We start from the raw sequence: 14,056 nt of genomic DNA, 5'->3' as shown, positions 1-14,056 counted from the left end.
TGTACTTCTTTTGTGAGGACTGTTATTATGACAGAAGGTTATCTAGCTTCATTTATCAACATATGTGGACCATCTACATATGTGGACCATCCACATGTGTGGATGATGACCCTCTAGGTTTTTGGATATCTCTATCTATACTTCTATAAAGAATGTTATCATGTTAGAAGGTCTAGCTTGCTTCATCCACATATGTCCACATGTCTACCTCTATCTTCAGGTTCTATGATTATCATGAAATATTAAATTCCTAGATCCTGACATACCTATCCCTTATACCTTATAGCCCTATCCTTATACCCCTAAGTGTACACGCATCCTACGGTCCCATATCACCACCATATCATCATATTCAATGGTTCCTTTAGAATTTTATATACTAAAGGTTGAAACTGAAAATTTGAACAGTGCAAAAGTTCAGTAGTAAATAAAGTAACTCTACACAGGAAGTATACGATGTATCTGCACAACTCCATTAAAATAACATGGAAGTTCAGAGAAAAGGTTTGCATAAAAATCACAGGAAGCTCGTTGTAATCCATCTGGTAGAATCCTTACGACTACCGTGTCTAGACCGCATCCCGTTTTCGTCCACAAATTCGTGAATCGTGTCCTAATTGCCTCGAATCTTACGTAATCCCGGTTTTACCGCTGTCGGTGTTGATTGAAATCCCCCGAAACATTCGACTGTTTATAGAATCGTTAAGTGCTAGAATCACTAGGGTCAATAGCGTGGAACGCCTCGGAAAAAAATTCCTCTTCGTTCGCCAAACAAGCGAAAACTCCCTCCGCGTCTTACCTGTGGCTTCACCTTGATCGCCTAACACGGAACTTGACTTTTATGCTCGCAAGATGTAATCACCTTAACGCTTAGAAGATTATGATTAAATGACCCTGGAACCTTGTTCCAGTTTTTCGGGAAGGTCACAGAGACAGATTTAGTTTTTTCTTAATTGAACATGAGGTTCGAGCCGCTTCTAGTTTCAGGTGCTTGAAGGATTAATGTTCTTGCAAGATTTATTCGGAGGATTTGAGGCATGGAGAGAATACTTGAAGTACTAATAAGATATTTAAGATATTAACATATGGATACTTGAGGTATATGAAACTCAAATATGATACTTGAGGTACAAATATAATACTTTAGGTAAACAAAAATTATATTTTAAGTATAAATATAATACTTGAAGTATGAGAAAGGTATTTGAAGTAGAAATGGATTATTTGATGTACAAGTATGTAGACACATAAAGTATTTCAAGTATGTATTCTTGAATAAGGCTTGAAGTAAGGTTCTTGGAGTATCCTTTACACGATACAGAAAAGGGAAAGAGAAGCGACAAATTTGGGAAATTAGGGAAATTAGGGAAATTAGGGAAATTGGGAAAATTTCGCAAATTTGAAAAATTTGAGAAATTAGAGAAATTAGAGAAAATTGTGAAATTAGGGAAATTTGGGAATTTGGGAAATTTGGGAAATTTGGGAAATTAGGGAAAGTAGGGAAATTTTGGAAATTTGAGAAATTTGGGAAATTAGAGAAATTTGAGAAAATTGTAAAATTAGGGAAATTTGGGGAATTATGAAAATGTGGGAAAATTGGGAAATTTGAGAAATTAGAGAAACTTCAGAAGTTTGAGAAATTTGGGAATTTTGGGAAATGGGAAATATGGGAAATAGGAAAAATGGGAAATTTGGGAAATGAGAAATTTGGGGAATGGGAAATTTGGGGAATGGGTAATTTGGAGGAATGGGAAATTTCGGGAATGGGAAATTTTGGAAATGGGAAATTAGAGAAATGGGAAGTTTGTGAAGTGGGAAATTAGGGAAATGGGAAATTTAGGAAATGGGAAACTTGGGAAATGGGAAACTTGGGAAATGGGAAGTTTGTGAAGTGGGTAATTAGGGAAATGGGAAATTTGGGAAATGGGAAATTTGCGAAATGGGAAATTTGAGAAGTGGGAAATTTAGGAAATGGGAAACTTGGAAAATGGGAAATTTGAGAAGTGGGAAATTAGGGAAATAGGAAATTTAGGAAATGGGATATTTGGGAAATGGGAAATTTGGGGAATGGGAAATTTGGGAAATGGGAAATTTGAGAAGTGGGAAATTAGGGAAATGGGAAATTTGTGAAATGGGAAATTTGAGAAGTGGGAAATTTGAAAAGTGGGAAATTAGGGAAATGGGAAATTTGTGAAATGGGAAATTTGAGAAGTGGGAAATTTGAAAAGTGGGAAATTAGGGAAATGGGAAATTTGTGAAATGGGAAATTTGAAAAGTGGGAAATTTGAAAAGTGGGAAATTAGGGAAATGGGAAATTTGTGAAATGGGAAATTTGAGAAGTGGGAAATTTGAAAAGTGGGAAATTAGGGAAATGGGAAATTTGTGAAATGGGAAATTTGAGAAGTGGGAAATTTGAAAAGTGGGAAATTAGGGAAATGGGAAATTTGTGAAATGGGAAATTTGAAAAGTGGGAAATTTGAAAAGTGGGAAATTAGGGAAATGGGAAATTTGTGAAATGGGGAATTTGAGAAGTGGGAAATTTGAAAACTGGCAAAACGTTAAACTGCAAAACTAGAATTCTATAAATCTAAAAAATGTGAAATTCGGAAATTTCGAAATTTCCACCATCAAAAATCTGTAAATTTTCAAATTTCCCAACTCCACCACCCTAATCCCATATGCAAATCTCCACGAACGCCTCCATCGTCACTGCACGTGTACCCGTCGCTCCCCCTCAACAGTGCACACCTGCCCGTCACTGTCCTAACCAATACCGTATATCGTCCCCACGCTCTCTAACAATATGCTCATTTCAAAAACAACAAAAAACCGTTTGGTACCTGTCGGTCGATCAAAGAAGCACGCGTCACGAACGCCTCACTTCAACTACTCTCCAGCATCATCCGAGTTATCCTCTTCGCGATGTTGCACGCGCGTTTACCGGTTTATCCGGTATGCACGATAAACTCGCATGCGGACAGATTAATCAGCGATGTATGCTAATCAACGACGATCACCGTTTCGCGCGACGTCGAGTTACGTCAGCGAGCATTTTCGTATCATCTTGTTTCCCGCTAATGGATCAAATACAGTGTGCCTATACCCGCGTAACATCGCTCGATAATTATAAGCCAGTTAGGTTTTTACGCTGAGATGACGATTCCAAAATAGCTTCTTGGAGCGGTGACGAGAAAATAACGTTGCAAACATTATTCTTGTACCTTTCAATTTTATTATTACGTTTGGTAGAATTATGGGTTAGGTCATCAATTTCAGATGCAGAGATTGCTTACTTATATGATGGTATTTATTTATCTGCTAGGTTACAAGTTTTAGTTTTTTGGGAAATGAAATTTTAAAATTAGCGAATTTTAATGGTTGTTGATGTGGAAATTTTAATATTGGAAATTTTTAAGTATATGAATTTTTAAGTTTTCAAATTTTTTATGATGAAAATTCTGAAATTTCGAAGCTTGAAAATGTCCAGATCTTAACATAGAAAATTCTCAAATATATTTATCAAATCTGAAGTGCTTAACTTAAAAAATTTTTAACACAGAAAATTCTGAAATGTTAAAGTTTGAAAATGTCCAAATCTCAACCTTGAAAATTCTCAAATATATTAACCAAATCTGAAGATGTTCAATTTTCAAAATTTTCAACACAGAAAATCCACAGATTTCAAAGTTTGAAAGTGTCCAAATTTCACCACTAAAAATTCTGAAATAAAATGATGAACCCAAAAGTATTGAATTTTCAAATTTCCAACACCAAATTTACAATTTCAAGTTTACCAGAAGCTTACCAGGTCACGCAGCTACAAAGAACTTAAGCGACATGACTTAAGCAACGTTAAATGGCAAAGAAATTCACTAAATCGTGAGGGTAGATCCAACCGAGTCGATAACCAAAAAAGGGTAGATATCCGACTGTCTGTTCGCCGATCGTAGGAAAGAGATTGTCATCGACATCGTCATTGAGTCATGAGAACAGTTCGTTCCGAGAGACAGAATAATGGTGTGCCAGATATAGTTAATCGATTCGATTTTCCGATAAAAGGAACTTGGGTGTGAATCGATGAAAAGTCAATGCTAGAAATTCTAGCTGAGTTTGATATAGCAAGGTATAGTATTTTCACTTTTATTCGATGTTGATCAAGTTTATTTGATGTTCAAAATTTATTTGATGATCATCAAGTTTAGGAGGTGGTTCAAGGTGATGATGGGGGAAGCAGGATATTTTTGGAGGAAATATAGAGAAATTTGTGGAGGAAGGATTGGAATGTGAAGGATGTAGTTGTGGAGGGAACAAAATTTATTTGATGATGATCAAGCTTAGGAGGTGGATTCAAGGAGATGATGGGGGAAGCAGGATATTTTTGGAGGAAATATAGAGAAATTTGTGGAGGAAGGATTGGAATGTGAAGGATGTAGTTGTGGAGGGAACATGGTGATATTTGTGGAGGAAGTATGAAAATATTTGTGGAGACACAATAATATTGTTGCTGGAACTTCGAGGAACAAGCAGAAAAATCAGAATATTTGTGGAGGAACTGCAAAAATATTTATGGAGGAAGCCCAATGATAGTCATGGAAGAGCCACAAGGATCACCCACAAAGAACAATGTGATCTTTGTAGAGGTACCACAATAATATTCATGGAGGGACCTCAAAGATTAGAATAATATTTGTGGAGGAAGAACAGTAGTATTCATGGAAGACCTACAAAAATATTTGTGGAGGTACCACAAGGATCAGCCAGGAGGATCAGAATGATGTTTGTGGAGGAACTGCAAAAATATTTATGGAGGAACTCCAATGATAGTCATGGAAGAGCCACAAGGATCACCCACAAAGAACAATGTGATCTTTGTAGAGGTACCACAATAATATTCATGGAGGGACCTCAAGGATTAGAATAATATCTGTGGAGGAAGAACAGTAGTATTCATGGAGGACCTACAAAAATATTTGTGGAGGTACCACAAGGATCAGCCAGAAGGATCAGAATGATGTTTGTGGAGGAACAGCAGTAACATTCATGGAGCAACCACAAGGATCAACCACAATGAACAATATGGTGTTTGTAGAAGTACAATAATATTCATGGAGGGAGCTCAAGGATTAGAATAATATTTGAGGAGGAAGAACAGTAATATTCATGGAGGGACCTCAAGGATTAGAATAATATTTATGGAGGAAGAACAGTAATATTCATGGAAGACCTACAAAAATATTTGTGGAGGTACCACAAGGATCAGCCAGGAGGATCAGAATGATGTTTGTGGAGGAACAACAGTAATATTCATGGAGCAACCACAAGGATCAACCACAATGAACAATATGTTTGTAGAAGTACAAAAATATTTGTGGAGGTACCAGAAGGATCAGAATGATATTTGTGGAGAAACAACATAACATTCATTGAGGACCACAATGATTCACCAGAAGGATCAAAATCATATTTGTTGAGGAACAGTAATATTCATACACGAACCACAAGAATCAGCAACGAACAATACAATATTTGAATAGCTACCACAATAATTCACATTACAACTATATCTATCTAACAATCCATAACTTTACAAATCTACAAAAATACAAATCTTGACAAATCCAGTGTCAAGGACATCCAACATACAGAATCTCGAATTCAGTCCATGTTACCGATTTCCCGATAAAACACGATCCCACGCACGGTCAAGATGGATTCCGGTGAATCATCCTGGATAAGGTCGTCCCGTATCCAGGTCTGCGTTCACGTATATCTCTCCATTGCAGTTTCTTCCTACGAGTTACGTCATTTTCCAGAACAGCGACAAACAGCGGTTCAGCCGTGATTTCCGTGGACTTTGTGATTACCACATAGAATCGTTTCATAAATTTTCAATGATTTATTGCTACCTTTAGCGTTCTCGATGCTTGTAATTTTTGACAGATACAACTTTCCTTTCAAGGTGACTCATCTTGTAATAATATTTTATTTTTAACTTGACGAATCTCTTCTCTGTTTTATTGTCTTCATGGTCGTAGCGATTCTTCGGGGTACTTTTTTTATTTTATACAGTCATGTTGCTTTCAATACTTCACGTAATTATTTCTGTTGCTTAAATTTGCTCTTCGATGAATTCTGTAAAGATTATTGATTAATCACTGTAGGATATATGCAAGTTTATGTACAGTCATTTATATAATTCAGTAAGGACCTCAGATTTAACGTTAATTGAATATGTGATCGGTTTGAGTATCATGTCTGAACAGCATTGTCTCTTTTTCAAATAATAAAAATGTACATCCTAAACCACACTGTCACATCTTACAGAACATTCATTCTGAAATAAATATTGTACTGAAACGTTTTGGACATGGAAGCTCGAACCGAAAGATTGTTTTATGAAATATTAAAGTGTTACTATATATAACGCATCATTAGCAAAGTACGTCTCCAAAGATTATATCCTAAGACAGATATTGATAGCCGTTGGACTCAAGTTAACGATAAAAGAAAAGCGAAATGTCCATCATTCCGCGCTTCGGGCAATCTGGTGCAACGACAATGCACGCGTAGACGAGGGAAAGGAACCTCTTAGAAAATTGCATCGAACGCAAAAAGGCTGTCATCGGTTGAAAACAGGAGACACCTACCACCTGGTGGGCGTTTAGCCGCCTTTTACAAACTCTGTGTCGTGGGTTACGCACCTCTAACGATTTCAAACTTGTCATGAGAAAATATTTTCTTTAATCGCTGGTTTCAGGTAGATTTCCACTCGCAGTTCTTTTTCAATTTTTATATTTTAATATTTTTCGGAAGTGTCATTTTTTAGGTTTTGTAATTTTGTAGATGTGTGGTGTGCATGTGTGACATACATGCATGATGTACATACATATATGATGTCTACATATCTGACATATATGTATAAAATACATGTGTGATGTACATATGAGATCTACATGTATGACATACATGTATAAAATTCATGTGTGATGTACATATGAGATCTACATGCGTGACATACATGTATAAAATACATGTGTGATGTACATATGAGATCTACATGTGAGACTTACATGTATAACATACATGTGTGATTTACCTGTGTGATCTACATGTGTGATCTACATGCGTGACATATATGTATAAAATACATATGCGATGTACATATGAAATCTACATGTGTGATGTACATATGAGATCTACACGTGTGATCTACATATGTGATCTACATGCATAAAATACATGTGTGATGCATATCTATGATCTGCATGTGTGATCTACATATGTGATCTACATGCATAAAATACATGTATGATGCACATGCATGATCTACATGTGTGACACGCATGTATAACACACATTCCTACAACGAATTTACATCAAGGTTGGCACTGTCCAATTCACCTGTAATACATGTAATAATCACTCATTAAATAGTCATTAACAGCTCATTAATTTTAAATACAATAATCGAAAACTATAAACATCGATAATAGAAGCACTCACCCGAAACAACCCTTTGACACATAAAAATGCAATATCAATTACTACACCCATCATCAGAAATGACCAAAGTCACATTTTGCAAGACCATGTTTTAAATAGAACCTATTAAAAAATTCCATAACATTCTCGTTGTCCCGACCGGTCAATTTCGCAGTTAAATGTTCCCAAGAGAAAGCGTAAAAAAATCAAGCACATACCTTGTCAAATTTCCGTTACGTAAATGGGAATTAAAGTAAATCCGGCGAGGATTGACGGCGTACATTTCGTGGCAGGCGTCGGCGGCGTGACGCGACACAGCACGTCACGGAAAACCGTGAAAGATGATCTTACGAATTCACGGCGCAGAACGGTGAACTTGTACTTGCGAATAAAACGTACGCCGCTATCGTGCCCGATCTGTCAAAACACAATGCGTTCACGTGAAATCTCGTGGTTCAACGTCGACCTGGTAACCACGTATTCGTAATTTACACGCGGATCGACCTTCTCGCGTTCTGTCGGCTCGTCCGCGCCAAAATATAATCGCGAAACAATGAGACGAGCACGACACGCAAGGTCGGTACAGCGGACATGTTACTAACAGTCGCTGAATATGAGCGCTGAATACTTTAATCGAGTGATTTCACGTTTGCGAAGTTAAAGGATATGATTTTATGATGTGACCGAAATTTCGTTCATTTTTGGTATTTTTAGATTTTGGGGACTTTGGCGATGATTGGGACTTTGGGGATTTTTGGGGATTTAGGAATTTTAGGACTTTTGGATTCGGGAACTTGCGGAATTTGGGACTTATGGAATTGGGGACTTGTGGAATTGGGGACGTGTGGAATTGGGGAGCTATGGAATTGGGGACTTGTGCAATGGAGGACGTGTGGAATTGGGGACGGTTGGAACTGGGGACGTGTGGAATTGGGGACGTGTGGAATTGGGGAGCTATGGAATTGGGGACTTGTGCAATGGAGGACGTGTGGAATTGGGGACGGTTGGAACTGGGGACGTGTGGAATTGGGGACGTGTGGAATTGGGGAGCTATAGAACTGGGGACTTGTGCAATGGGGGACGTGTGGAATTGGGGACATGTGGAATTGAGGACGTGTGGAATTGGGGACGTGTGGAATTGGGGATGTGTGGAATTGGGGACGTGTGGAATTAGGGACTTGTGGAATTGGGGACGTGTGGAATTGGGGACGTGTGGAATTGGGGACTTATGGAATTGGGAATTTGTGGAATTGGGGACGTGTGGAATTGGGGAGTTATGGAATTGGGGCTTATGGAATTGGGGACGTGTGGAATTAGGGACGTGTAGAATTGGAGACTTGTGTTATTTGAAACTTGAGAAATTTGGGACTTGAAGAATTTAAAGCTTGAGAGATTGAGACTTGTGGAATTGAAGACCCATAAAATCCATAACCTCAATTTCCCCAAAAACCCACCTAAAACTTGCCACCTCAAATCCAAAACAAAACCCGCAACCCAAATTTCTCCTAAAAAACACTTCCTCGACTCCACTAACCGATGTATCAAAATGATATACCGAGAGGTGTAAGATATCGAAATAAGGCGATGTATCGAGAGCAATGTGATATAAATATTAAGAAGGGCATAAATATACACTGTACCATATTGTCCGTAGATTAAAATCTCGAAAGGAAACGGACAAGCAAGTTTCTGTTCGATTTCAAGCAAGAAATATGTCTATATCGTTCGAAGCGTGCAGATTGATCGATCTGCAACGATCATTCGATATAAAAGAAACTTATGGCGGAAAAAGAACCACGCCCAGGTACCTGAGGGCCACATAAAGACAGGATATAAAGTTACGGACGGTTACGTAAGGACAAAGTTACAAAGACACGCTCTGCCACCATAAGCCATATTTTCGAGCGTACGTTGCCCATGCATAATATAAAAGGTCACTGTTCACTGCTCCGCAGACAATTTCTCGTTCGAAGGAAAAAGAGATAACAAGGAATTAATAAAACTAGGGTAATTTGTCCTTCTGTTCGAAAAATTCGAACATTCAAGATATATTTTAATATAAAATATTAGAAATTATAAAAATTAACTGCTTGCACGAATTTCTTTTATCCATCAAGTTAAGGTACAAAGTAAATCAAGAAGGGGTGTGTGATAATGTATAGTCACATAAGTGTGATGCACAGGGTGTCTTGCAAATGTAGGTCCCTGAAATGGCGGGTGCTGACGTGATTGTGAATAGGATTTCCCTTTGCAAAAATAGGCTGGATACCAAGCGTACAAATACCACGCATGGAAGTACCAAGCGTGAAAATATCACGCGTGGAAGTACCAAGCGTAGAGATACCACGCGTGGAGGTACCAAGCGTGGAAATACCACGCGTGGAGGTACCAAGCGTGGAAATACCACGCATGGAAGTACCAAGCGTGGAAATACCACGCGTGGAGGTACCAAGCGTGGAAATACCACGCATGGAAGTACCAAGCGTGAAAATACCACGTGTGCAATTACCAAGCGTAGAAATACCACGCGTGGAAGTACCAAGCGTGGAAATACCACGCGTGAAAGTACCAAGCGTGAAAATACCAGGCGTGGAAGTACCAAGCGTAGAAATACCACGCGTGGAAGTACCAAGCGTGGAAATACCACGCGTGGAAGTACCAAGCGTAGAAATACCACGCGTGGAGGTACCAAGCGTGGAAATACCACGCGTGGAAGTACCAAGCGCGGAAATACCACGCGTGGAGGTACCAAGCGTGGAGATACCACGCATGGAAGTACCAAGCGTAGAAATACCACGCGTGGAGGTACCAAGCGTGGAAATACCACGCATGGAATTACCAAGCGTAGAAATACCACGCGTGGAAGTACCAAGCGTGGAAATACCACGCATGGAATTACCAAGCGTAGAAATACCACGCGTGGAAGTACCAAGCGTGGAAATACAACGCATGGAAGTACCAAGCGTAGAAATACCACGCGTGGAGGTACCAAGCGTGGAAATACCACGCGTGGAATTACCAAGCGTAGAAATACCACGCGTGGAAGTACCAAGCGTGGAAATATCACGCGTGGAAGTACCAAGCGTAATAATACCACGAATCCAAGAAAAATGAGAAGCCTCCTTAACCACTGCACCCCACTATTAATTTACTCCATTATTTGCACATTACAGTATGCAAATTTAATTGACCATTAAAGTAGAGAAACACCTAAACAGTTTTATAGAATAGACTCATAAAGATTGTATCTTTAATTACGAACATAACGAAGCATCACTTCAGGGAATAAACAAAATTACCTTGATATCTAGATCCTATCTTTTCGTATTCTTTCGCACAACATCATTTTCAAAATTTTCTACACGTCAAAGCGAATAAATGTACACACCTTGAATGTAGGAAACGAAGCGGCAGTAAATCCTAAGATGTCGACAAAGGCACGTCAGAGATAAGCCCCGAGGGCTTCGAGCTACTTGTTTCAGCCAAGTGGATTCTTGACGAGCCGATTCCTTTGTGATACGAAAGTTCTCGCACGGGAGAGAGCTTATTTGCATTCGATAACAACCGGCGGCACACGGATGAAATGTGATCGCAGGCGAATGGAATTTCTGGGACCGTTTGGTGAAAACAAAATGGCAGACCAATATATGTAGACATTTTGGAGCAACCAAAATGTGGAGCAACTAGGATTTTGGGTTTTAAGATGGTGGGTTCTTCCGTAAGTTTAATAATTAATTTTTGGTTCATCACACTTTTGATGATATTGAGGAAAAATAGGAATTAGAGAAAATAGGGTTGGAATATTTAGGAAGTTGAAAATATTTAAATTTGAAATTTGGGAGTTGGGGAGATTGGTAATAGCGAGAGTGAAAAAATTGAAAAAGTGGAGAATTGAGGGGTTTGGGGAATTAGGGAATTGAGAAATTGGGAATTGAGGAATTAAGACACTGGGAATTGAGAGAAATACGGGTTTGGAAGATTGAGAAATTGGGGACTTGTGGAACTGAGGAGTTATGGAATTGGGGACTTGTGGAATTGGGGACTGGTGGAATTGGAGACTTATGGAATTGGGGACTGGTGGAATTGGAAGCTTGAGAAATTGGGGACTTGTGGAATTGGGGAGTTATGGAATTGGGGACTTGTGGAATTGGGGAGTTATGGAATTGGGGAGTTATGGAATTGGGGACTTGTGGAATTGGGGACTTGTGGAATTGGGGACTTGTGGAATTGGGGAGTTATGGAATTGGGGACTTGTGGAATTGGGGAGTTATGGAATTGGGGAGTTATGGAATTGGGGACTTGTGGAATTGGGGACTTGTGGAATTGGGGACTTGTGGAATTGGGGAGTTATGGAATTGGGGACTTGTGGAATTGGGGAGTTATGGAATTGGGGACTTGTGGAATTGGGGAGTTATGGAATTGGGAACTTATGGAATTGGGGACTGATGGAATTGGAAGCTTGAGAAATTGGGGACTTGTGGAATTGGGGAGTTATGGAATTGGGGACTTGTGGAATTGGGGACTTGTGGAATTGGGGACTTGTGGAGTTGGGGACTTGTGGAATTGGGGACTTGTGGAATTGGGGACATGTGGAATTGGGGACTTGTGGAGTTGGGGAGTTATGGAATTTGAAACTTGAGAAATTGGAATTTATGGAATTTGGAAATTCTGGAAATCTAAAATTCTAAAAATATAAGAATATAAAAATTAATTGATACTAGAGAATTCAGAGCTTCATCCCACTAAAAATATCCAAATTCCCAAATTTTTGTTAATAACACGAAATGACCCGTCTCTTCCACACTCATGGATCAAAAGGTCAGCAATCGAGAGACATACAAAAAAAAGGTCTCCAACCAAAAAATGAGACTAAAACGAGCAAAAAGAACGTGGTCGAAAACGAGCAATGAAGTTGATAAATTTGATTAAAGCAGCTCCGTATCCGAAGGTCCCCTAAGTACCATATTTTACCGCCCTGTCAAAGGTGTAGTTAAATTTAGCACAGTCATAAGTACGACAGAACATAAATGATGGTATAAAGCCTTGTTATCTGCGATGTTAAAAGCTTTGAAATTTACGTGACACGTGTTTGCATACATTACGAAATCATAACTCGCCTGAAATCGAGACAACGTTAGAATTTAATCGATCATCATGGATTTCACACGGAAACAACAAAAGAAGAAATACCCCATTTAATGACGGGGACATTCTGTCACGATGAGACTCGATAATTTCGCAACCTTCGTCCTTCGAGCACCGTTATGAAGAAGAAAATGACACATTAAAATACCTTTTCGTCCTTCCTCTTCAAATTTAATTGCTTCCTTTTAACCGGCGTCCTTGCACACGTGAAATTGCGAACCGTTCGAATTGCGAGGTTAACTTTAATAAATGCCTGTCTGGGGAATTCGCAATTTCGATTACAGTTTTTCAGACACCTTTTTTACGTGAAGGTGTTTGATAAATGATAAGGATCTCACCGAGGATTCACCTTTCTCCAGCGAATGCAATTAAGGTCTACGTTCTTCTCTGTCGTACGTAATGCTTGACATTTTAGATAATTATTTAAAATTCTCCGATGTCCATTGCTAATTAGGCTAATTACTCCATCCATTTGTTTGCCACTGCTTCTAAGATTTTTTCGAACAGAGTCTTCAAAAATGAAAAAAAAGCCCAAAATAAAATACTCCAAGTAAAAAATATATCAATAAACCCAAAAAAAAGAGCATGGTTAAAACTATAAGAATTTCGGTAAAAGTAAAATTTTTAAAGTCAGGCATTTTGTCTTTTCAATTGACTTAATATACAAGTTGTAATATAATTTTGCTGCAATATTATGCAGCTTAACAGAACTTCACTCGGAAAGTGTTTACTCTTCGAAGCTTTCAAGCGGAGACTTTAAATACGGAAGAAAAACAAGAAATAAACTATTGCGGCCACAAAGAATATTAATGCACCCGAACAAACGAGCGCAATTATAATTAAGAGTATTTTGGTAAAAGAACAGTTTTTACAGTCAGGCATATTATCTTTTACGTAACTAATATTTTATTAATTTCTGCTGCAATGTTATGCAGCTTGATAGAACTTCACTTGGAAAAACGTGTTTACTCGTTTTGCACTGGCTCGTCGTCAATTTCACTAGGAACTGAGCACACTTCGTGCGTTCGTCCGAAGGCGGATGCGATCCATATTTTCATGGTCACATGGATTTGTTCCAGACTTGTGTCCGCCAATTGTTATACGTAGTTTGTTTTATGTGACCTTTTGTGGCAATATCCTAAACAGCGGTAATTGGTACGCGTGTCATCTGCATGACTAGGAAATGAAATTAATAGAAGGCGATGAACATATGTTACATATGTTGTGTGTGTGATATAAACTTGATATGTTACATATGACACATGCTTGTAATGTAAGTTTGATATGCTACGTATGTCACATGAGTATAATATAAACTTGATATGTTACATATGTCACATATGTCACATGTGTATAATATAAACTTGATGTGTTACATATGTCACATGAGTGTAATATAAACTTGATATGTTACATATGTCACATATGT

At 38.5% G+C, this 14,056-nt stretch overlaps 1 long non-coding RNA gene across 2 annotated transcripts; it reads right to left on the bottom strand.

Moving 5' to 3' along the window:
* Window positions 1-3,227: 3,227 nt before the first annotated feature.
* LOC105663134 (uncharacterized) lies at window positions 3,228-13,895 on the bottom strand. Of its 2 annotated transcripts, XR_013039257.1 has the most exons (6): window positions 12,966-13,895; window positions 12,776-12,884; window positions 7,701-7,899; window positions 7,504-7,605; window positions 7,097-7,401; window positions 3,228-6,132 (listed from the first exon to the last, which is right to left on the bottom strand). It is a non-coding gene; the product is annotated as an uncharacterized LOC105663134 (long non-coding RNA). The 2 variants fall into 2 exon arrangements; XR_013039258.1 differs by lacking the exon at window positions 7,097-7,401 and having other exon boundaries at window positions 3,229-6,132; window positions 12,966-13,840.
* Window positions 13,896-14,056: the final 161 nt, after the last annotated feature.

The sequence above is a fragment of the Megachile rotundata genome, chromosome 8 (assembly GCF_050947335.1).
Source record: "Megachile rotundata isolate GNS110a chromosome 8, iyMegRotu1, whole genome shotgun sequence".
Classification (NCBI taxonomy): domain Eukaryota; kingdom Metazoa; phylum Arthropoda; class Insecta; order Hymenoptera; family Megachilidae; genus Megachile; species Megachile rotundata.
This window is presented reverse-complemented; position numbering and strand designations above follow the sequence as displayed.